General features: G+C 37.2%; 1 protein-coding gene across 1 annotated transcript in view; it reads right to left on the bottom strand.

Annotated features, from left to right (window-relative positions):
* Window positions 1-24,271, bottom strand: part of Rok (Rho associated coiled-coil containing protein kinase) — a 403,168-nt gene extending 378,897 nt beyond the window's left edge. The window contains exon 1 of the mRNA XM_090374570.1: window positions 24,114-24,271. The gene's annotated coding sequence lies outside the window, so the exon portion shown is untranslated. The remainder of the gene's footprint in view (window positions 1-24,113) is intronic.
* Window positions 24,272-26,255: the final 1,984 nt, after the last annotated feature.

Genomic DNA, 26,255 nt, shown 5'->3' with positions numbered 1-26,255 from the left:
AGGTGACAGTGTATATTTTTGGTGCATCTCACGCAGTTTTAAATACCTTAACCAGTGCATCAACAGAGCTGAAACCCATTTTCATGATATGCTGATTTTCAGATTGGATACCAAGTAGCTCATAAGGTTGGCTAGGTGTTTCTCAAATCTTCAAGTGCTATAAGAACAGGAGATAACAGCACTAGAACAGAAATTCACCACATGACTTATATTTAGTATAATTTAAATGAATGAAACACATAGCTTATCACAAAATGGATTATATAACAATGAAGAAGTTTGAGAATACAAATTTTTTGTTGATGTGCCAAAACAAGGAAAGCAACCAGTTTCTCTGGGTGTTGTTGAAGAGACTGTTATTACAATAACAGAGCACAACATATAATTTGAATTCATCTGCCAATAGCAGAGTGGTTGCTATAAAACTGAACCTTCTGCAATCAACTGTCTGCAATTCCCTGAGAAGCATGCTGCACTGGTACTCATAAACCACACAGTTCGGCAGCTGACTGCAAGTGATTTTGAGAGAAATATTTGGATTTTGCTCTTCCTGGCTAGCACAGATAATAAAGCATTTTGCGGTGTGAATGAGGGGCCCTTCAAAATGAATAGTAAAGTCAATGCCCAGAATCATTAGATAAACAGGACTATCATATCTACATTGTCAATTAAAGTTCACTGTATTCATGTGTTACCATGTGGTCTAGTTTTGACACCACATTCATCATATGATCTCTCATCTTCAGAGGTTCAACCACGTGGTCGTGGAACTTATGTACCATTACTGGTGCATGCTATGATCTCCTCACCTAGTGTGCTATTCAGCGAACTGCTTCATGATGTACTTAACTAAAGACTGCATAATTTCCTGTCTGTTCCCAACTGCTTAGCTACCTCATTCACCCAACTTCAACCCATGCAATTTTTAGCTGTGGTTATTTGAAAAACAATGTACAGTAGAATAACCAAAAATCTAACAATTGTAAAATACATCATAACGAAGCCTGTTTACTTTATCACTGTTAGACCATCCAAACAAATATACATCCAGTATGCTGAAACAGACAGCTAATCATATTGAGAGTATATTTTTCAGGAATCAGTATATTATAATCTAGCATACGCTATCAAAACTTCTCTTGAATATATTTGTCCACCAACTTACCCTTGAATTTTGCATTTAAAAAAACATCATGTATCATTTTATAAGTACTGACAGGGAAATGAGTTTATGATATTACCCAGAATAAAATGAATTAAGTCTTAGCAAACTGGTAAAAAGGTGAGCTACTATTTTAATGCAGGAATTGAAATAGTTTGATAAAAAAAAAAATCATGTTGTGTTCTTCTCTTTAATGTCTAGGGATGAAAATGGTGTCCCAAGAAACTAAAGACATGTCGCAATTGTCCCTCCAGTGTGAGCAGAGCTTGGACTTATGGACAAGCTCTGTCACTGCTTATACTTAGACAGTAGGTTTCCAAAGGATGATGCTATTAAATTAAAAATGACATTATTATTATTATTAATAACTTCAGGGTGACTTGTGTATAGTGATGCTATTCCTAAAGTGAGCATAAGCCCACTATATCACTAGAAGGGAAATAGCATACCCTGACAGTAAAAAGAGAGAAACATAACATAGTATGCATTATAGCCATAATAGCTTATGTGCCATTAAACTCCCCATAACATAGTAGCATCCTTTTCAATTATGAAATTACCTAACTGTATGGGATGATGATCATTTTGGAGTTTCACACGTTGGCCATTTATGTATTATGATATGACAGTAGATCTTGATAAGTGTTTTAGCTAGTTGCAGTAAAAAATCATGTAACGTAATACACACAAATAATTTTGGGGTGTGGGTGTGTGTGTGCACGCGTGCTCCACATGTCATTATATGGACTCAATTCAACTGAAAATTACCAGCCATTTTTTTTTTTTTTTTTTCATGAAATGAAGATCTAAATATAAACGAAAAAGCATATCACAGAAATAGTTTATAGATTAAATAAAATGCTGGCTAGAGCTGCCACCTTTTCAAATTCTCTGCCCAGAGATTATTTTTGTGTAGGGGGGGGGGGGGGTAGAGCAATCCTGAAATGTTTTTCACTTAAAATAAACATTTTATCTTCTAACTATTATTAAAAGAGCTTTTGTGATAATTATTTACTTGTACATATTTTTAATTTCCAGTTTAGAACTTCATCAGCACTACAGCTTAAAAAGGGATGGCAAAGGTTTGATCTTGATCTACAGAAATACAAATATAAATTCTAGTAGACACTAATACATATAATTCTCTGATTTACTTTAATCAGAGAATTCTTATAATTTACCTGGTTTAACTTTTAACAAATTTCCTAATGCATATTTTATAATAAAAAATTATAAAAATTCTACAACTAGCTTTTATTTAAAACAGATATATTTGTAGAAATTTGAGATCTATCAATCTCAAATACACAGTTAAATACAATTAATCAGTTTTTCGATACACTTAATCAATTGAAACTGGAATTTTTTTCAGAGTTAATCAATTTAATAAAGATCTAACAAAAGTTTTTAAATATTGATTTCACTGTACCTCTTTTTTTTTTTTACATTACTAATTGACCGTTCTAAATGTTTGTTTGTTAACTTATATTTAAATTTTAATGTTGAATTGTATATTAACTATCAGGCCCATGTGAATTGATCTGATTGAAGTGTATAAGGCTTTGAATGGGTTGAGCAGGCTCAATTCTGATGGGATTCTTCCTCTTGCTCAGATTACAAACCTGAGGGGGCAAAATTCAAATTGGGAAAAGAGAGTTGTAGAATAGATGTGCAGAAATTTGCCTTTAGCCAGCGGGTATTTGATTGCTGGAACAAACTTCCATCTGCCGTTGCGGAAGTTGATAGCTTAAATAAATTCAAGGAGCAACTGAACAAACTTTTAGAGAGAATGGATGTGTGAAATGGTTTTTTTTTTTTTTTTGGCCGATGCTGGATAACTTGCTTTCTTGCATCCCATGCCTCCCCTACTACTACTTCATGTGATGTCAGAGTTTCTCTATATAAATATAAAATAAAATAAAACTCTCTTGACATTGTTTGTTTTTAAAGTAGCCCATACAGTGACAAACGTTGTCAAACATTGTGGTGCATGATGCAAGTAGTAAATAGTTTCGTAAGTTATGTACATTCTAAACAACTTAGTTATGTATACAGTGCATTACATTTCAGGCATGTTAGCAAATAGTAATAATTCATGGTTTATGACAAAACAGAACCAAGAACATTTCATTTCTGCACATCCATCATATTGCATATTTATTCCTCTAATCAGACCACAGCAACAAATGCAATATCCAGCATTCAGCTACAATATATGGTATATGGATAGCATATGTGATAAGTATGATAAAAAATAATAATAATTGCTGTATTTCTATTGGTCCAATTTTAATCAAATTTAGGGTGGCTCAACAATTCTTTCTAAAAGAATTAAACAAAATTTTATGAAAATCCATTTACAAGAAGTTGAGTTATGTGTGAACAGACAGACATAGTGAAAACAATATGCTTTATACACACAGGTTATTGTGCCTAAAAAGCATATAAATATCACATTTATATGCTTTTTCAATTGTATATGCATATCAGAATGGAATGGAGAAAATAAAATACAGTGAAACCTCAATGTAAGTGCCTCTCAATGCCATGGGTATGATAATGTCCCCCAAAGAGTTATGAAAAAAAGTAGTGTTCAAAGAACTAGCAATTTCACATTGGAATCTGGAAAAAGTGAATACTGTATATGCTTATATCTACTGTACATCCAACTACCATATTTCCATGAGCGGAAATTAGCTAAAAACTGGCTGTATATTCACTTCGATATATTTAGCATTCAACTTATTGCAGAGTAATTTTTGTAAACAAGGACTAGTCAGAGACTAATAACTATAGACACCAGAGATGCAATAAAAGACTATATCAGTAGAATGCTAATTACAAACAGTACCTCTGGAGGGGAATATAGCAACAGTTTCTCAAGTGCTGCATTAGTTACAAAATAAATTTTTGTAAAGAACAAAACATCCTTTCTTCGACTAGAAGTTACACTTAGGATAACAAAAACTGCTGAGGGCTAACCTCGAGAAAAATATATGTGAACTGACAAAGGATTTACGGGGAAATCATGTGACTCCACTTCAGCACTATGATAGACCAGACAGATTGGTTTTGATTTAGTTTGCTCAAAAAATGATAAATTCAAGGGCATCAGAAATAAAAACAAGGCAAAATTAGTAATCAGTACAGCTGAAGTAATAGCCACAAAAAAAAAAAATTTATACACTTGAAGAAAAGTTAAAGATCATCAAGAGTTAAGATTGGCAAAATAAAATACAGTATATTTTGCAAGTGTGGAATTCCAGAAGAAACGACCTGCAGTTGGATGAAAGAGGAAGAAAAACTGTGTTCATTCATGGACTCCATACAAAATGAAGTAGGCCTCCAAAGAAAGAAAACAGTGATGTAATAGTGGCAAATAATGCAAGAAAGAAGCTTATATAGCATCAATCAAAAAAAAAAAAAAAAACTACACACTTCTTCCATCCATACCCTCCAAGGATTTGTCCAGTTCTTCTTTGAATTTGTTCAAACCATCCACTTCCACAACAAGAGATGGAAGCCTGTTCCAACAATCAACCATCTGCTGGCTGCAAGCAAACTTCCACACATCTATCCTACAACAACCATCCTTCATCAAATTAAATTCATGGCCCCTCATGTGTAGCACAGCAAGAGGAAGAATGACATTCACATTCATTTATTCAATACATTCAAGGCCTTAAACACCTCATTTGTATCACTCTGCAGGTGCCTAGTCCCCAGAAGCTGCAACTTGATATAAATAAAGCCTTTCTAGGTAAGAGAGCACTCTTCACCAATCTGGTTGCCCTTCTCTGCACCCATTCCAGCAAATCAACGTCATTTCTAAAGTGAGGCCTACATACCTGTATACAGTACTCAAGGTGCAACCTAACTGTGGTCTTATGCAGTTCTTTGCATATATGGACCAATGCTTATACAAGTGGTTTCTACAGAAGTGTAATGGAGTACCAATAAATGGGGTAATTTTGAAAGCACGGGCACTTAAATTTCATAAGCTACTTGGTGGAGATGATGACACATTTAAAGCTTCTGAAGGGCTTTGGAGATGAAAGGCTCATCACAGGATATCCCAGGTTAATCTTGTAGGAGGATCTGCATATGGTGACATTATATCAGCAGAAGAGTTTCCTGAATTTTTGCATAATGTGATTCAAGATGGTGAATTCGGTGATGAACAGTTGTAAAATTGTGATGAAACAGCACTATATTATAAACGTCTCCCTGACAAGTCACTGTACAATAAAAAGATACCCAACAAAGCAGGCATGAAAACTAAAAGAGAGAGTATTACTGTGTGCAAACAAGACTGGAAACCACAAGCCGAAGCCAATGTGTATCAGCAAAAGTCAAAGTCCCCATTATTTTGGCACATCAACATGAAATCTCTATCTGTGATTTCTAAAAATAGCTCCAAAACTTGATTGACAAGTGATAATTTTGCTTCAGGATTTGAAAGTGAGTTGGTACCATCAGTGAGACACCACTTGCTTTTCAAAAAACTTTAAGAAAAGGCTCTATTACTGTTGGATGAACACCCAGCTCACCCTTTGGCTGATATTCTGAAATCGAAAGATGGCAAGATCAGAGTTGGTTGCATTTCTGCCAAGAAATACAACTGTACTAATTCAGCCCCACAGATCAGGGCATTATTTGTGCCTTCAAAGCCTATTATCATGGTGAGCACTTGCTGGTGTTGCGAACTCAGTAATTCAAGCTCTAGAATTTTTGAAAATATTAACATGGAAAGACATTGCATACAATACTGCAGGGGTGGCCAACTTAATTTGTGATGCAATCTACTTTTTTTCTTCAAAATGTGCTACGATCTACAATCTCAAGAATTTCATTGCACATGGTTAAAAAAGTTAATCAACACATATTAAAAAATGTTTATAAAATTTAAAATTAAATACAATTCAGAATTCTTATTTTAAATTCATATGTATTTAAATTTTTAATTTATATGAAGTATGTGTCTTCATGTCATCTGCCATGCTTTCAAAATCAGGGATATACCGTGATAAGGCCAACTGTATCTTGTGTATACAAGTCCGTAAGAGTAGAGCAATTCTTCGTCTTTGTTTGTTTCAAATACAAAAAGGCCAATTAACATATGTGGAATCAAAACAGGAATTTAAAAGTTCACTGCATTTTTATTGGGTACTTTTCATGGCAAACATATTTCCAAAAGTCTTCTTCTGATAATCTGGCTTTTAGAAAGATATCGTTTCGCAATGTAATAATTTCATTTTCAAGTAATATTTTCTCCAGGTGAAAATATCGGCAATTTTTTCTGCAATTTGTTTCGTATCTAAGTCGACATTAAATGGATAAGAAATATATTGAATAATGTCTTCAATTATTTTAAAATCACTGAATCTGGTTTCAAAATCATCGACAACTTTCTCAATTTCAGAAACATGTTTCTCACTAAATTCAAAAACAGGATATTTTTGCAAATGATCTTGCATATTTGCAAAATGATCACATTTTTTTACTTTGAGATCCTTAGCCATTGCCAAAAATTGATATTTATATGCAGAAATACTACTAATCATGTCACCCACATTTTTTATTTTTTCCTTGTAATTCCAAATTGAAATCACTTACCTTACTGGTAAAATCTGACACAAAAGCCAGATCATACAACCACTCTATATCTTGTAGCTATTGAAATTTTGATCAGAAATTTTTTTTTATTTCATTCAGCAAATTTCAAAATCTCTGTAGAAACTTACTCCGACTCAGCCACCGCACATCTGTGTGTAATATCAGATCTTGTTCATTTTCATTGATTTGCATTTTGAAAAGTCTCCTTTAAAGAGATTGTTCTCTGATGGAATTCATGATTTTGAAAGCTATGTCCATAACACTTTTAGCATTTAATCTTTTGCTGGCTAACACTTGTTGGTGGACGATACAGTAGTAACTCAAAAAATATGGGACTTCATTATGGCACAATGCGATGAATCTGTTAAGATGCCCCGGCATTGCTTTAGCTGCATCTGTTGCTATTGATACGAGCTTAAATAGTGGTAATTTAATATTTTCAATAAAAGTTTTGAATGCATTAAAAATATCAAGACCTCTAGTTCTTTCTTTTAATGAAACCATAGCCAGCAGTTCTTCTCTAGTGGCAGAATCATTGAAAACCATTGGAATAAAAATGAGCAATTGAGCTGTATCACTGACATCTGTAGATTCATTCCAGTTGTAAAGAAAAGGACACACAATTAGCAATATGAGCATGCAATTGTTCGCTCACATTTTTACTCATTTTTTCAATTTGTCGCATCACAGTATTTCGAGATAATTGCAGATCTTGAAGAGCACTTTTAATTTCATTTTTGTTCTTAAAATTTTCAAAATGAGAATCTGTTATTTCTAAAAATGCATCTTTGATGAATTGACCATCAGAAAATGGTTTGTATTTTTTTGCAAGATCTTTAAATGATGCTAAAACATCACTTTATTTACATCACTTAAATGATTAAAACATCACTTTAAATGATGCTACCGTTAATGCTTTAGATTGTAAATTAGGTGTCATGAAGAAATTTTGTTGTGCAAATAATCTAAGGTCACTATTAGGCAGCAAATCTGATTGGTATTTACCATGGAATGCATTGAAGTGGCCTTTCTAAATTTCCTTTTTTGGGTATAGCCACAGAAGCATTGCAAATCAACTAACAACATTTTTCTTTTTTCATTACAAAAAAGTATTCTAGTTCCTACTCTTGATGAAAATATGTTTTACTCTTTTTCGTAGCATTCATTTTAAATCAAAAGGTATTAAATTAACATATAAATACTGTCCAGTTATTAATATTAAGTAAGCTAAATAAGAATTCAATACATACACTATGCTCTCCACAACGTAACTGCGTAAATTTTCACTAGACAAGCCTAGTGGCTGCGTGGTGACAAGAGTAATCACGTGATTCAACGGAATTGTAAAAGCATATGCAGTGGGGCACATAATAATAATAACAGATTTTGACTAATCTATTTTTTATATATATTTAAAATTCATCGTAATCAACCGAAATTAAAGCCGCAATCGACTTGTTGATCACTCCATGCAATACTGGATTAGCATGGGAGAAAGTAAGCTCAACAGCAACTGAAAACTGCAGGAAAATATGTATTGGAAAAGACAAGAACACTAATAATAACCTTAAATAAGCAGCATTTTCAGAAGAAGCAGCAAACACTGCTTGTAACGTATGTGGAAGGAGTCAGAGCAAATGAGCTGGCTGCTCGGATTGAAGTGGATGTGGAAGCTCCAGTTGCACATTACCTGAGTGAGGAAAAAAATCGAAGCCTCTAAAAACAGTGTGCATACTGTTAGGGTCAGGCGCCACCTGAGGTTTCCCACATCTGTGCTGTGTGTACACTGTGAAGAAATACAGTACTACTGTAAATGCCTGAAAAGTGTTCTATGTTGAATGTGTAGTATGGTGTTGTGTTGGGTTCTATTTGTTGAGTTCCAGCATTTAGCTGCAGGGACCCCAGTGAGACCCCATGTTGCCTGCACACTCTACTAAGAGGCAGCCTATTATTCTCTGGCTTGTCTTTGACAGGATCGCCAGAGCTTCCTGGACAGAGACAAAAAAAAAAAAAAAAGTAGTAAAGTTAGATTGTGGAGAGAAAAGCAGTCCAGAAAGGGAGAGGAAAGTATTCTGAATGTAGAAGAAGTCATCCCCAAAGAAGATGGAAAGGACTTCATCAGACGAGTTGGGCATAGATATGAGAAAGCAGAGTGGACCAGGCTAGTTTGCCTGGTCCACTGCCATTTGGCAAGCAGGCTAATGGCAGAACAAGCCCATATGGGTTCTCCAGGATGCACATCAGGTCTTCTAAACTCATATCCTTCCTGGAAGGGTTTAAGTAAGGATTTCTAATCACATCATTAGGTGGGAAGATGTTGCTGATGGTTTTGAGGAAAAGACCTCCTCTTGAATAGCTCTTGGGCAAAGTGCAAGAAGACATTACATTCTTTGTTGCTTTCCAGAAGATGATGTTCCTGGTCCTTTGGGATGAAGGTCAGTCTTGTAATCATTTGACTTGATAAATATTCATACAGAGGACAGTCGTGCATCAGATGTGACCATTTCTCGAGAGCTCCACAAAGGCAGTACGAATCCTTGGAGATTCCTAAGGAAGTGAGTTTGGCTTTGATGGAGCCATGTCCTGTCAGAATGAATATTGTATGCAAGATGGGGGAAAAACCATGTTGGAGATTTAGGGTAGACCCTGTCTACATAGGGAACAAATTTCTTTGTTAATTCCCCTTTGTAAAACTCACCTCCCACTTGCCTGCTGCAAGTGGGAGGTGAGTCGTCTCTTCTCGGCTTTTGGGTTGTTGGCAAGTCTGTGGTAAAGTTCATGAAGGTGACTGACGTACCTTTAGATAAACGGTAAAGGAGCCCGCATAGGACCACCTCCGCAGGTCCAGCAGGAGGGCGCCAGCCAGCACCTGCAGTGCATGAAAAGCAGCCCGCTCTGCATGGTATCCAGCTTTTTCCTGATGGTTACGAGAGCAGTTCGATGGTAACAAATGCCTGAGAGGGTAAGTTATTGCCAGTAGGAAGATCGCCCTGTAGAAGAGTGAGAACATGCAGCGGTTGAGGCCCCAATCCATATATGTAACTCTGGCTACCAAGGCAGTGTAGTTTCTAATTTTAGATTGCAGGTATTCCAAATGTTGTGGGAAGGCTGAACAGAGTCCAGCACTATGCCAAGGTATTTTAGCTCTGAGGTGAGCCTAATCATGATTCCATCTATCTTGATCTATGGGGTCTTCGCAGATTGAGTGTTCCTTTTAGGAGAATGGAACTTATCTTATCTGGGGAAATCTGGAGGTTATGAAGGTTAGCCCATTCCTGCAGGAGTAGCAGCTAGCAGCACCCTGTTTGGAATCTGCAACCACGGCCAGAATCAGATCGTCTGCATAGGCCTGGGAAATGATGTCCCCAAGATCAGTATTAAAGAACTCATCAAGTACAATGTTCCGCAGGAGCGGCCCCAGTACAAAGCCTTGGGGACAGCTCCTATGGACCAGATGGGTGACTCTATAGTATGGAACATTTACAGCAACACTCCGACCAATGAGGTAGCATTGGATGGTTCTGTAGAGATTGCCAGGTAGCTTGTGCTTACATAGGAGGCTGAGAATGCTCGTCCCCAACTAGCAAACTCTACAGAAACATTTCTTGGTAGTGTTTATAGCAGCTGTGATGAGGTTTTGCAGAGCATCAACCTTGAAGCATCCCTGGTTGAAGCCATACTAGTTGGCTGAACTAAGGTTTGCTGTGTTATAGTGGGCTTTAAGTCTGTTGCAGATGAAGTATTCAAGAAGCTTGCTCAGGACGGATAACACGGTGATGGGTCGGGGATTCGGGAAATTTTGTAGGGTTCTTCAGGATTAGGCGCATGTTTGCTGTCTTCCAGTCAGCAGGGAGACTTTCATTCCGGAGATAGTGGTTGAAGAGATTGAGCATGCAGTCAGGGTTGTGCTCCATGGTTTTCTTAACTATTTCTGCTTCAAGCAGATCTGGGCCCAGGCATTTTTTTGTCCCGAAGTCTGCAAGCAGTTGCGTGTAGTTCTTCAGTAGAGAAGGGAGGTTCTACTTGCTCTGAGTTATAATCATTATTTTGGTAGAGCTGTAGCTGTTCTTGGGTGTATGGATCTATGGGTGGTTGCAGAACTGAGTTCAACATATTATCTATGGAGCTTTCCCTGGAAGTTGTTGTAGAGTTTCATGGGGTTGTCGTGGCCATCATGACTTCCCCTCTGGGGAGTTTGTTAGTTGTAACCTTGTACAAAACACCCCAGGGTGTCAGTGTTCCAGGTGCCCCCATAGCTTCTTTTTGCATCTTCTGATTGCAGATGTACCAGGTGGTTATAAAATAAGTTTCCTTATTCAGGAGACCCAAGTGTCAAAACAATTAGAGACAGCGCTGTGAAAATCGGTGGACATGTCATTTAGGGTAAGGGGAAGTGAAAAAAAATTGGTTCAAATTTCTGCCACCAGGGGAGAAACTGGCACTGTAAACAAGAGATGGAATTTTTTTTTTAGCATTAGTAGAGGCACATGATGCAAGAAAGCAAGCTTACATAGCATGAGCCAAAAGGAAAAAAAATAAAATAAAATACTTAACTTAGGATTATATTTTAATATCAGAACTTAGAAATCTACAGATATTGTTCCATGTACTCTCCTTCACTTGAGATGACATTCTGAAAATGGAGGACTGCATACAACACTTTCGCATAGCATCTCATTGGGATGTTGGCTACATGCCGTTTAACGCTTGCTTTCAAATAGACAAGCGTCTGTATGCCGCCACGTTAAACTCTGTCTTTCAGGTATCTCCATAGCCAGAAATCACAGGGATTGAGATCTGCTGATCAGGCTGGCCAGAACTGCAGAAAGTCTCTAGAAATAATGCGATCATTTCCAAATGTTGAATGGAGCAGTTCCTTCATTTGTCAACCAATGTGGGAAGAGGCACCATCTTGCATAAACATTACGGTTTCCAAGGAATGCCTTTCTTGCAGAGCAGGAATAATGTGATCTCTTAAAAGAGTGCAGTACCATGCACTAGTTACCATACACCTTAAGGGGCCATGAGGTGTACACTCTTCAAAGAAAAATAGTCCGATTATAAACTCTGCTATGAATCTATACCATACTGTAAAGTATGGACTTTGTATTGGTCTTTCATTCACAGCAGATGGACGAGACGTTCCCCATATTCGGCAGTTTTGTGCATTTACAGCCCCATGAAGAGTGAAATGTGCCTCATCAGACCACAAGATCATTTGAGTCAATGTATCGTCAAGTTCCATATGAGCCAGAAATTATAGAGCAAAGTCTATTCATTGTTTCTGATCACAAGACTTTAGTTCTTGCACTATGTGGATCTTGTACAGGAACCAGCATAAAATTATTCAAAGTACTTTACATATAGTAGACAAAGGAAAGTTCAAGTATCTTGACAGACCTCTGGCACTACTGACTGGTAGTGTTTTGCATTCTGACTTGCCATTCTGACCATTCTTCACCCACTACCTCCACTCCGATACATGGTCATCCCCTGCCTAGAATTACACCTAACTCCCCGGTCGCTTCACTATTATTCAGATAGAACAGTTTTACTAAAAGAGCACATTCCTTTTTTGTAAGAGCCATAATGGTTATTGATAGTAGCACTGTCCTTTCTGCTTTTATCTAACAGGATGTCATTTGCATAAGCAGCATGACTTGAAGCAAATAACTTTTACATATGTGCAATGCCGTTTTCCCCTGGTGGCAAAAATTTGAACTATTTTTTCATCCTACAAATTGCTTTCCATATCCTAAATGACATACCCACCAATTTTCACATTGCTAACTCTAACTGTTTTGACACTAGGGTCTCCTGAATAGGGAAACTTATTTTAAAACCACCCAGTATATAGGTTTCTTATTTTCCTGTATCTTTGCCTGAGATGTTCCACCTCTGCAGTAGGCCAGGATATCTTGCCACATTGAAAAGATTTCCTTTGGAGTTAAATTCCCTTTGTAGCAAAAATGCTTTCTTGCTTCTTTTTCTTGCAAAACACATGCAAGAAACCAAGCATACTAGGCATCAGAAAAAAAAAAACCTCCCATTTCACCTATGCATTCTTGCCAATAGTTTGTCTAGTTCTTGATTGAATTTATTAAAGCTATCAACTTCAACAACAGATAGAAGTTTGTTCAAGCAATCAACCACCACAGGCTAATGGCAAACTTCCATGCCATCCTGACATCCAACTGTCATTCCTCAATTTGAATTTGTGCTCCCTCATGTGTATAGTCTGAGCAAGAGGAAGAAACCTGTCAGAACTGAGCTTGCTCAATCCATTCAAAGCCTTAAACCCCTCAATCAGATCACCTCACAGGTGCCTGGTCTACAAGAACTACAATTTGCAGAACTGAAGCCTTTCTTGGGAAGAGCACCCCATTGTTCCCCTCACAAATCACGTTGCCCATCTCTGTACTCATTCCAGCAGCTCCACATCCTTCCTAAAATGAAGCTTCCAGACTGTATGCAGTACTCAATGTGGCTTGACCATTCCCTTATACAATTGGATAATCACCTCCTTATCCCTGCTAGCAAAATTCCTCTATATCATTGACAAACCCCAAGCTTGACTGCTTTGCTCAGAGAACTTCACATCAGACTGCACAATTTTCCCCAGGTCTTTTTCATTTTCCACTAAACTGACTGTAATACCACAAAGTTGGTACTTAACTCTGTGGTTACTGCTACACATATGCAGTACTTTGCATTGATCAATGTTCATTTTCAATTGCCATTTCTCAGCCCATCTGCCTAACTTTTCTAGATCTAGTTGCAGAAGTATACTATCATTAACTATCTTGCCAATCTTTGTATCATCTGAAAACTTGGACATTCAGCCTGATATGCCTTCATCAATATCACTGATAAATACAGATAACAATAATGGGCCCAACACCAAACTCTGGGAGACTCCACTAATAGCATTAGTCCATGAAGAGTGGTGTCCACTCAACACAAGCCTCTGTCTTCTCCCACTCAACCAATCCTTTATCCATAGCAGTAACTTGCTATTGATGCCAAACTGCTCTAATTTGTACAGCAATCTTTTATGTGCAACAGTATCAAAATCATTCCTGAACTCCAAGTATTGATATCAAAATTATTTTTTTGCATCTAGTTACTTTGTGACTACATCATAGTATCCAAATTGGTCAAACAAGCTTGAAGTATAATTGAGGGCCTTGTCTAGATGATCATGCATTACTTATTTTACCAGTGATTCCATTATTTTCCCTGTAACAAAAGTTATACTAACAGGTCTGTAATTATTCCTTGTCACCCTTGATCCCCCTTCGTGAATTAGGGATCCATTCACATATCTCCAGTCTGTGGGGACCTCCCACAGTCCAAGGATGCTACCATGATTATGTCTAAGAGTTTGCTTACTTCCTTTCCTACCTTTCTAAATATAATTGGATAGATCTCATCCACCCCAGGTGCCTTTCTTATGTTTAACTTCAACAATTTCTCTTCTACTTTCCTCTCAGTTAATACAAAATCATTTAATTCCCTGTTAGAATTTGATAAACTCCTGGCATCCAATTCCCTAAAGAATTCCTTATGTGTGAATGGAAATGCAAAATATGAATTCAGTTTGTCAGCAACCTGACCAAGATCATCAACAGTCAAACCACTGATATCAAGTTAACCAAATTGATTCATCCCCTTCCTTCTAGTGTTTACATATATGAAGAAGTCTTTGCTGTGTTTCTTTGCATTCACCGTCAAAGGTTTCTTGCCTTCACTTGCCTGACCTCCTTTGTGACTTGATTACAGACTAGTTTATATCTACCATAGGCTTTTGGGTACCTCCATAGCCAGGTAGGCAGGACCAGCAGTGCATAGCACACGCTTCTTGATTAGACTGGGGTTTGAGCCCGTGCCCACCAAATACGGAGGATGCGGAAAGGTCAGGGAATGACCACCGCATATCCCCGGAGCAATATGGCCTTAGTTGCTAATGCTCCTAAAAACCAAATAACAAACAAACCATAGGCTTGTGTCACCAATTATTTATATGCATCCCATGCATTTTTCTTCTCTGCCACAAGTTTCATCAGTTCACCTGACATCCATTTAGGATTATACTTTGAAGAATAATTCTTAGTTGGTATGAAAAGCCTAGCAGCTTCTATGATTAATTCCTTCAACATTCCCATTTAGAATTTGCTGATGGTAACATCATCATTTGGTCCCAATATACAGAATTTAAAAACTGTCTGAGACCACTATAGTCAGTCACCTTTACAAAAGAAAAAATTCCTCCCTTTACCCTCAATGGTAGTTACATCTTTAAGTAAACCCCAAATCGATACACTGAAATCACTGCCACCTAGTGGTTCTTTTATCTGCAGATTCTTAATGCATGAATAATCAATGCTGATAATCAGGTGAAAGTATTACTCCCACTTGTTACCTCTCTAAAATACTGCTGTAACTATTCCAGGGAACTATTCCCTGGAACATCCAATAAATTCACAAAATTCTTGTTAGTCTGTGAATGACCAACCCACAAGTTCTAGTCAATATTTGAAAAGTTAAAATCCCCCATTGTAAGACATTGTTTTTCTAGCTCACTCTATTACTCTGTACAGCTGTTCGTTGTACTTATCAGAATCATTAGGCCTATAACACACTCCTACTCTCATTTTTGCTTTTCCAGTGCCAAACTGACTTAACATAGTACTGACCTCCCATGTCAACTGAATACACTGCCTTGACTTTTATGTGCTTCTTAACAAAAAGCATAACTTTTCCTCTCCCCCCCCCCATCCTGTCCACTTTCTGTATACATTGTACTCCCCATATTCAAATTCTGCATCTCTTACAACACCATGTCTCTGAAATCCCAACAATGTCTGCATTTGATGTGTTGACCAGCACTTCAAATTCATCAAATTTATTGGGATTTCCCTGGAACTATTATACTTTCCCCCATTATATACTTTGCCCCATGTCGTTTTACATGTGCAAGTATACATGCACATGTTCTTACTTTTAATTATCCTAACACAGCCCATGTACTTACTGGTTTCATTATGACTCCCAGCAGTCCTTGAGTACTTAGAAGCAGTTTCCATGAGATTACTCTTTCTGGGTAGCCAAGTGGCCCACACACAACATAACAAGCACGTACTATACAAACGTAACATTACTACATGTTTGGCCCATTTTTACAGGTAAGCTACTCATTGGCACTAACGAGGCAGATTTGATTTGGCATTCTAGGAGCCACCCATTACAATAATACATGTTCACATGCACGACAGTGAAATCTTTTTTAATCTTTTATTGGAGACTTTTTATTAAGTCTTATTGCATTTTATTGCATTTGAACATCACGCAACACCACGGCAACCCCCAAGGCAGAATGTGCTGGTCCCACAGGAACTAGTAGTTGTCAGTGACTCTATTGTCAGGGAAACAGAGATCATATTGTGCAAAAAAGGATAGGTGGAAGAGGACCGGGGTATGTTTGCTAGGGGGCAAAGGTTGATGATGTTGTAGAGCAGATATCATGTTTTAAGGGCACAAAATGTGATATTGTTGGCATTAATGATATTAAGAGTAGGAGACTGGCGGAATTACTTAATAAGTACAGGTCACTGTTGAAAAAAGCCATGAATTAGGGTTGAATTCGAAAGTGTCTGCAATTCTGCCTAGACAAGATAGCAGAGAGTATATGATGAGAGCCTTGTCGGTCAATTCGGCCCTGGAGAGATTGTGCAAGGCTCAATGAGTAGAATTTTTCTTGGCCTGGTCTGTGCTTGTTAACAGGAGAGACTGCTTCTACAGGGATGGGACACACTTAAATAGAAAGGTTGCAAGACTGTTTGCTGATGCTACTGAGGCAGTGTTAGGTGGATCAGAAAACTAATAAACGGACTAATAGATTAACAGTAGCCGCTGGCAGAGGTGAAAGTGATTCTTGCACTGCTTCTATTGTAATGAGCAACAGCCTGGAAAACAAGATGTAGGGGATTTCAGAGACTGCTGAGAGTCATTGCGGTACAAGTAAATACATAGGCTGTGTTAGAGCAGCTAAGAATAAGAACAGGTGCATGTATACTTGCGTGTACACCAATGCAAGGAGTTTGTTAAATAAATTTGAGGTGTTGTTCAAAACATCAAAGGTAGATATTGCTGGGATATCAGAGACTGGTGTCTAATGCTACATGTTTGGCCCATTTTTATTTCTGTATAAATTATGGTGAAACGAGGTAGATATGAACTGGCATTCTACGAGCCACCCATTACAATAACACATGTTCACATACACTACAGTGAAACCTTTTTTGATCTTTTATTGGAGACTTTTTATTGATTCATCAAAGAGGATGTCTCAAGGGTGTGTTGCTCCACAATGGAAATAAATATGGGTCAATTCCAGTAGCTCACTCTGTGCATTTGGAAGAAACATATGAGAACTTGAAGAAATTGTTGACAAATATTAAGTATGAAAAACATGGTTGGTTGGTCTCTGCTGACTTTAAAATGATAGGCATATTACTTGGACAGCAATCTGGCTACACAAAAATGCCTTTCTTTTTGTGTTAGTGGGACGGTCAGGCAAGGAGTAAGCACTGAGAGATATCAAGGTTTAGCCAAAGAGGAGCAATTTGTTGCCTGGATCAAAGAACATAATTCATAAACCACTAGTAGACCCCCAAAACTGTCCTCCTTCCACCCTTGCAAATCAAACTGGGTTTTATATATTAGTTTGTGAAAGTTTTACCTCAGGAAGGTTGTTGCTGTAACTACTTCTGTACTAAATTCCCAAAAGAAGCTAAAACAAGGTATTTTTGTTGGACCTCAAATAAGCAAACTGATGAGGAACTGAGATTTTGAGAGAACTATGAATAAAAGTGAAAAACAGGCATGGATTAGCTTCGGATCTGTTGTTGGGAACTTCTCGGATAACAACAAGGACCTAGACTACAAGAGTATAGTTGAAAATATGTTAGCAAACTTCAAGAAGCTGGGCTGCAACATGAGTATCAAGGTACAATTTTTACACACCCCACACAGACCACTTTCCAGAAAATCTAGAAAGTGCTAATGAAGAACATGGTGAGAGGTTTCACCAGGAGATTAAAGATGTGGAGACGAGTTATCAGAGGAGGTGGAATGTCAATGTGATGGCTGACTACTGCTGGATACTGACTAAAGTAGAAGGATCTGCAAGAAAATCAAAGAAATGAAAATTTTACTCATCATGGATCAGTTTTTGAAATGAGAGGTGGTTGTTTAGTGGGCTTTTTACCATACTGCCCTTTCTTTTTGTGTCAATATTTTCAATATGCATTTAAATACAAGTCTGGTAAAAACAGCATTGTGTTATAATTTCAGTGCACAGTTCTACCAAAATAAATAAAAATCAAATTTTCTTTCATGATTTTTTGACAAAATTGATGTGATGGAAACAAACTGAAGTCATTTTTGAAATCGGAATTAGAAAATGATTCGGAAACACCCTTTTCTGAGAATACATCAGTGAATTTTTTTTCACAAATGCATAGTGTAATTATTAGAAGTCTTGTTGCAGTAGCATAGTCTAATTCCTGTCATTAACCACAATGTCGACCTTAGACATGCCTCTGCATTATCAGCAAACTGAAATGTTAATCTCAGTATACATTCATTAAAATTATGAGGAAAGTATATCAAATCTACTAAGTTTGTTGATGACACAATGGTTGGAATCAGAGTATGTTACTGCAAAATGACCTAAAAAAATTAGGCATATGGGTTAAGAAGTAGCAACTGAGATTTGACATTGTTAAATGCATACGTTTAGTGTAAAAAATAAACAGGAAATAAGGAACACTTCAGCCATGTAATGCAATTATAGCTACAGCTATAGCTGATACATAAGAGTTAAAAAAAATAATTTTTTTTATGATTACTATTTTTTATTATTTCTGATCAAAATGGGTCATATACAAATGTATCTGATTTATTTTGGCTTTAATTAATTTTTTTTTTTATGTTAATAGCCTACATATAAGATTTCCCTTAAAAATCATTAGATTAAGTGAATTTAAGGGGGGGGGGGATTCTAAAAGTACAAAAAATATCCGTAATCTACTGATTAAGCTGTAGAAAACAATTTATCAAAATCAGCAATTTTACTAGAAATACTTACCTAGAACTAGATAACAAAGAAAATAAGCCAATCTTAGAAATGCAACTGAATAAATTTAATACAAGGAGAGCAGTGTATAATATTTTTCACTCCCAATAAGGTCTTTTATAACTACCTACTAGTATTTCTTTGCATTATGCCAGGTAGGGCCTTGCATGTTTGAATACACCACATTAGGTGTATTCAAACATGCAAGGGGCAAAGGTTGATGACGTTGTAGAGCGGATATCATCTTTTAAGGGCACAAAAGGTGATATAGTTGTACACGTTGGCACTAATGATATTAAGAGTAGGAGACCGGCGGAATTACTCAACAAGTACAGGTCACTGTTGAAAAAAAGCCGTGAAATAGGGTTGAATTTGAAAGTGTCTGCAATTCTGCCCAGACACGATAGGAGGGAGTACATAATGAGAGCCTTGTCGATCAATTCGGCCCTGGAAAGATTGTGCAAGGCTCAAGGGGTAGAATTTTTTTCAGCCTGGACTGTACTTGTTAACAGGAGAGATTGCTTCTACAGGGATGGGATACACTTAAATAGAAAGGGTGCAAGAATATTTGCTGATGCTATCGAGGCAGTGTTAGGTGGGTCGGAAAACTGCTAGTTTGGGGGGATACAAAGACTAATAGTTTAAAAGTAACCGCAGGCAGAGGTGAAGGTGATTCTTGCACAACTTCTATTAGAATAAGAAGCGACCTGGAGCGAGGGGTGTTGGGGGTTTCAGGGACAGATGGCAGTCATCATGGAATAGTTGGGTATATGGGATGTGTTAGGGTAACAAGGAATAGGCATAGGAGCATGTATGCTTGCATGTATACCAATGCTAGAAGTATAGTAAATAAATTTGATGAATTTGAAGTGTTGGTCAAGACATCAAAGGCGGATATTGTTGGGATAGCAGAGACGTGGTGTCACAAAGATATAAGGAATGCAAAACTGGAATTTGGGGAGTACAATGTGTACAGAAAGGATAGACAGGACAGAAAGGGAGGGGGTGTCATGCTGTTAATTAAGAAAAACATAAAATCAAAGGAAGTGCACCCAGTTAATATAGATGAACAGTGCTCCGTTGAGTCAGTTTGGTGTGAGATAAGCACTGCGAAAGGAAAAATAAGAGTAGGAGTGTGTTATAGGCCTAATGACTTGAATGAGTACAATGAACAATTGTACAGAGAAATAGAGTGGGCCAGTAAATCAGAATGTCTTATAATGGGGGATTTTAACTTCCCAGATATTGACTGGAACTTGTGGGTTGGTCACTCACACACTAGTCAGACTTTTGTGGATTTATTGGATGATTGTTTTCTGCAGCAGCATGTTCGAGAGGCAACCAGAGAAAGTAACACTCTTGATCTGGTTATCAGCAGTGATCATTCGTGTATTAAGAATTTGCAGATAAAGGAACCACTAGGTGGCAGTGATCACAGTGTGCTGAAGTGGGATTTACTCAAAGAGGTAACTACCGTCAGGGGTAAAGGAAAGGGTTTTTGCTTCTGTAAAGGGGAGTACAGTGGTCTCAGACAGTTTTTAAGTTCTGTACAGTGGGATCAACTGACGATGTTACAAACAGTAAATTCTAAGTGGGAAGCATTCAAAGAATTAATCGTGGAAGCTACTAGACTTTATATACCGATTAAGAAATATCGTTCAAGGTTTAGGCCTAAATGGTTATCAAATGAACTAATCAGACTCGTGACAGAGAAGAAAAATGCATGGGATGCATATAAATTATCAGGAGACGCAGAAGCCTGTGGCAGATATAAGCTAGTCTGTAATCAGGTCACAAAGGAGGTTCGGCAGGCGAAGGCGGATTACGAGAAATCTTTGGCAAAAGATGCTAAGAAAAACAGCAAGGATTTCTTTACTTATATAAACTCTAAAAGGAAGGGGATGAATATGATTGGTCCACTTGACATCGATGGTTCGACTGTTGATGATCCTGCTCAGATAGCAAACAAACTGAATGAGTATTTTGCATCTACATTCACACGTGAGGAATTATTACAATTTGAAAATGGAAGAAGGTTATCAAATTGTAGCAGTGTGCTTAATGATTTTGTAATAACTGACAGAAAGTGGAGGAGAAATTGTTGAAGTTAAACACAAGAAAGGCACCTGGGGTGGATGGGATCTATCCAGTTATTTTAAAGGAGGCGGCAAAGCAACTAAGCAAACCCTTAGCCATAATTATGAGAGCATCCTTGGACTCAGGGGAGGTTCCCACGGACTGGAGATGTGCAAATGTGTCCCCAATTCACAAAGGTGGATCGAAGGGTGACACGAGTAATTACAGACCAGTTAGTTTAACTTCTGTTCCGGGTAAAATAATAGAGTCGCTGGTTAAAGATGCATTGCAGGATCATCTAGACAAGACTGCAGCAATAATTCAAACACAGCATGGGTTTGTTAAGGGAAAGTCTTGTCTGACAAATTTTATTGGTTATTATGATGTGGTCACAAAGGAACTGGATGCAAAAAATAGTTTTGATATCATATACTTGGATTTCAGGAAAGCTTTTGACACTGTTGCACATGAAAGACTACTGTACAAATTGGAGCAGAATGGTATTAAGGGTAAGTTGCTACAATGGATAAAAGGATGGTTAAGTGGGAGAAGACAGAGGGTGGTAATCAATGGGTGCTGCTCTTCGTGGACTAATGTTATTAGTGGAGTCCCACAGGGTTCGGTGTTGGGTCCACTGTTGTTTTGTGTATTTATCAATGATATTGATGAAGGTATATCAGGCTTAATGTCGAAGTTTGCAGATGACACAAAGGTTGGCAGGGTTGTTAATGACAGTAATGGCAGTGTGCTACTGCAACAGGATCTAGATAATTTGGGCAGATGGGCTAAGAAGTGGCAACTGAAGTTCAACCTTGACAAATGCAAAGTACTGCATATGGGTAGAAGTAACCCCAGAGAAACGTACCAACTGTGTGGTACTACACTTAAGGTGGTAGAAAATGAAAAAGACCTGGGAGTAATTGTGCAGTCAGATATGAAGTTTTCTGAGCAGTGCAGACAGGCTGCTAGGGTGGGTCATGGGGTTTTGTCAATGATATATAGGAATTTTGCTAGCAGGGAAAAGGAGGTGATTGTCCCTCTGTATAAGGCAATGGTCAGGCCACGCCTTGAGTACTGCGTACAGGTCTGGAGGCCTCATTTTAGGAAGGATGTAGATTTGCTTGAGCGTGTACAGAGAAGAGCAACACGATTGGTGAGGGGAATGAAGGGATTCTCTTACCAAGAGAGGCTTAAGTTCTGCAAATTGCAGTGGCTGGAGACTAGGCACCTGCACGGTGATCTGATTGAGGTCTATAAGGCCTTGAATGGGTTGAGCACGCTGAATTCTGATGGGATCCTTCCACTTGTTCAGATTACCAACCTACGGGGACATAAGTTCAAATTAAGAAAGGACAGATGTAGAATAGATGTGCGGAAATTTGCCTTTAGCCAGCGGGTGGTTAATTGCTGGAACAAACTTCCATCTGTCGTTGTGGAAGTTGATAGGTTAAATAAATTTAAGGAGGAACTGGACAGGCATTTGGAGGGAATGGTGTGATTTTTTTTTTTTTTTTTTTTTTTTTGGCTGATGCTGCATAAGCTCCTACACTTGCTTTCTTGCATCATGTGCCATTACTACTACTACTACTACTATTAGTTGTTCATTGATATTAAAACTAACCTAATTCATATATCCAATGCATATTTACATATTTTTCACATATTGTTAAGCCCTACATTATGTTTTTTTTTTATTTGTATATATTTCAGAAGGCATATTTTGTATTTAAGTTAAACTTGTCCACATATATTTTTGTTCTAAGAGCTTTATTTCTATCATATTTCCATGATATAATAAAAAAGGAAGTTGCAAACTCCACACAGCTAGGGAGTTTACAACTTAATTGTAACCAGTGCAACAGTTAACAAGGGACTGTGCATATTATGCAGTCTATGGGCTTGACCTCACAATGTGCATGCTCATAGCCCGTTATAAAGGAATGGAGAAGTGAGGGGGGGGCTAGATTTCTAAGAATTTTATTCTAGTTAATACACATTTGAACATCTTTCAATAAAATTCTCAAGCTAACAAAGTTTTACAGCAATACTGTAAAACTACTAATTCTACTCAATTTGCTCCCTTTTGGATTTTAATTCAGATAACAGTAGAGAATCAATCAACAGAATGCCAACTTAGCAGCACTAAACTAAATGTGACTAAACCAGCCCATAATAATCACTGCAAATATCAACCTTTGCATCACTAGTCTGGCATTCAGAACCAGTGATGCAGTGGGCAAGTGAGTAAAAAAGGTTAACAATTTTAAATTTAAAAAAAATATTAAACATAACTTGCACATTACCACAAAATTCCACTTGCATGTCAGAAAAACAAAAGGCATACCAAAATGTGTGGTGTCGAGAAAAAATACCAAAATCAAGAAAATGCACCATCAAAAAATAAATAAAAATAAACAGAAAAGCAGTAATGTTCTGCAAATCAATTAACAGGATGTTCACTTTTACAAATGAAAATGGGTTCACTAACTAAAAGCTTGTCATGCATCCTGTTTGAACAATGTATTCTGCAAATGAAAATCTAACAGACCAGACAAGCTCACATCTTTACTGCAGGACTATGCTGTCCTGCAGTAAAACCACCATACTCAATATATCCCTTAATGATTTTAATTATAACAGCTTTACTTGTTCATGGTTAGCCAAAAGAAATGCCAATCACAATCAACATCTTTGTATCATCAGCAAGACATACAGTAAACAGATAATTAGGAATATATTTTATTTTATATAATTATTATTGTTCAGAATACTTCAACCTACTTCATATTTAGTAAAAAATCAAACAATTCTTCATTTAAAGGATAAATTCCTCCACATTCACCCTTCAAATTCCACACAATTCAAATACACAAATACCGTATATACATAAATGAAGCTAGCTGATGTGCTCTTTGGATGTAGACAGGGCTCACCACCATAATTCATACCAAACAAAAATATCAACTGCCAGGTGCTCAGCTATATTATATAGACCTAAATATACGTATTATATTTTTTCACTTGTCAGAGAAAATGTTTGTTAGCCTCTGGATATTCAATTACTTGTTACAAAATAAAAATAACATGGTACTTTACCAAACGTTTTACTATTAAACTTACCTTAGGTTTTATTTACATTTACCAGTTTTTTTCCCTAAGACTTCACTAGTTGCACACAATGTATAGACATGCCATTGGCAAACCACAAAAACGTTCGTTCTTCACCAAACTTTGCCATAGCTGGAAACTTTGGAATATGTCATCTTTTTATAAGAGCAATTCTATAATTATAGAGATTTCTAATTTTGCATTACTCTGTACATATTTTTTTGCTATATACACTATATACACATACAAACACGATATTTCCAGGAACAACTCTTCCAAACAGTATTATACACATTAAGTACACTTTGGTGAAAATCGTAGAACAAAATCCATAAGGATCTCAAAATCTAAACTTCTGTAATGTTGTTTATCGCTTGATATGTAACAATGCTAAAATCTGTTTAGTTCTTAAAGACTAGTGAAAGTACTCTCCCCATTAGTAAGCCATATAGAAGCCAGTTTCTCTCCGGTTTCCCTCTCTGTCTATATTCAAGAAAAATAATTCTTAATTTCTGGTATTTAATTTATAAAAGGTTAGGCTTACGATGGAATTGTACTAATTCAATCGACTAGGTCCATAAGATTTATATTACACCAATTATAACAATAATCAAATAATGATTCAATTGTAAACTTCGTGTAAACACCTAATGGAAAGCAATTCCTTTTGTAAACAAAGGTGGCAATCCCACGTTTCATATAAAACAACTCCATTTATGAAATTCATATTTCCAGAGTATTTATCAGAATACTATACTGCACTCCCAAAAACACTGAAGCACGTCAGATGGACATATGAACAGAGAGAAACCAACGCACTCTTTCGGAACAATATAGAAGTTCGTCGGAAATAACCACGATTACACTGAGGTGGCACGCCGTTCCAAATCATGACGCCTTCGGTAGCCATTAGAGTTGACCCAAAAAACAATACATCTCAATCGTTATGACATATGCCTTTTTTTTTTTTTTTTTATGTGTATGCTAAAATTTTAACGGACAGTTTATTAGTAATTAAGATATTGCTAATTTAGTAACTATATTATTTTTACGCTATATTATATTCAGTTTGTTTTTTTTAAGGCACTCAAAAAATTTTAGAGAAAATTTTACTACATACTTATGATTACTAAATTTTTATTTACTGATATTATTATTTTTTTTTTATTAGCCATATGGTGCAAGCAAGCCTGAGGCTTTAGCATTAGCATTAGCATTAGCATTAGTAGAGGCATTTGATGCAAGAAAGCAAGCTTATGCAGCATCAGCCAAAAAAAAAAAAAAAAAAAAAAAAAAACACTTCCACTTCACCCCTCTGTTCGTTCAAAATACCTGTCCAGCTGAGCCTTAAACTTATTTAGGCTATCAACCTCCACCACAAGGGATGGAAGTCTGTTCCACCAACCAACCACCCGCTGGCTAAAGGCAAATTTCCGCACGTCTATCCTACATCTGTCTTTCCTCAATTTGAATTTATGCCCTCTCAGGTGATTATTCTGAGCAAGAGGAAGAATCCCATCAGCATTGAGCATGCTTAAACCATTCAAGGCTTTATACACCTCTATCAGATCACCTCGCTGGTGCCTAGTCTCCAGACACTGTAATTTGCAAAACTTAAGCCTTTCTTCGTAAGAGCACCCCTTTGTTCCATTCACTAATCTTGTTGCCCTTCTATGTACTCGTTCCAGCAGCTCTACATCCTTCTTGAAATGAGGCCTCCAGACCTGTATACAGTACTCTAGGTGTGGCCTGACCATCGCCTTATACAATGGAATAATCACCTCCTTATCCCTGCTGGAAAAATTCCTGTATATCATTGACAATACTCCATGAGCTACTCTTGCAGCCCGTCTGCACTGCTCAGAGAACTTCATATCTGCCTGCACAACCACCCCCAAGTCCCTTTCATTCTCTACCACTGTCAGTGTTGTACCACAGAGTTGATACGTTGCTCTGGGGTTGCTGTTTCCCATGTGTAGTACTTTACATTTGTCAATGTTAAACTTCATTTGCCACCTCTCAGCCCATCTGCTCAACCTTTCCAGATCCTGTTGCAGTAGCATAGTGTCAGTAGTGTCCTTGACAACCCTGCCAACCTTTGTATCGTCTGCAAACTTGGACATTAAGCCCGATATACCATCATCAATATCATTT

This window comes from Mastigoproctus giganteus, chromosome 5, assembly GCF_048544385.1.
Source record: "Mastigoproctus giganteus isolate SK-2022 chromosome 5, ASM4854438v1, whole genome shotgun sequence".
NCBI classification, from domain to species: Eukaryota; Metazoa; Arthropoda; class Arachnida; order Uropygi; family Thelyphonidae; genus Mastigoproctus; species Mastigoproctus giganteus.
This window is presented reverse-complemented; position numbering and strand designations above follow the sequence as displayed.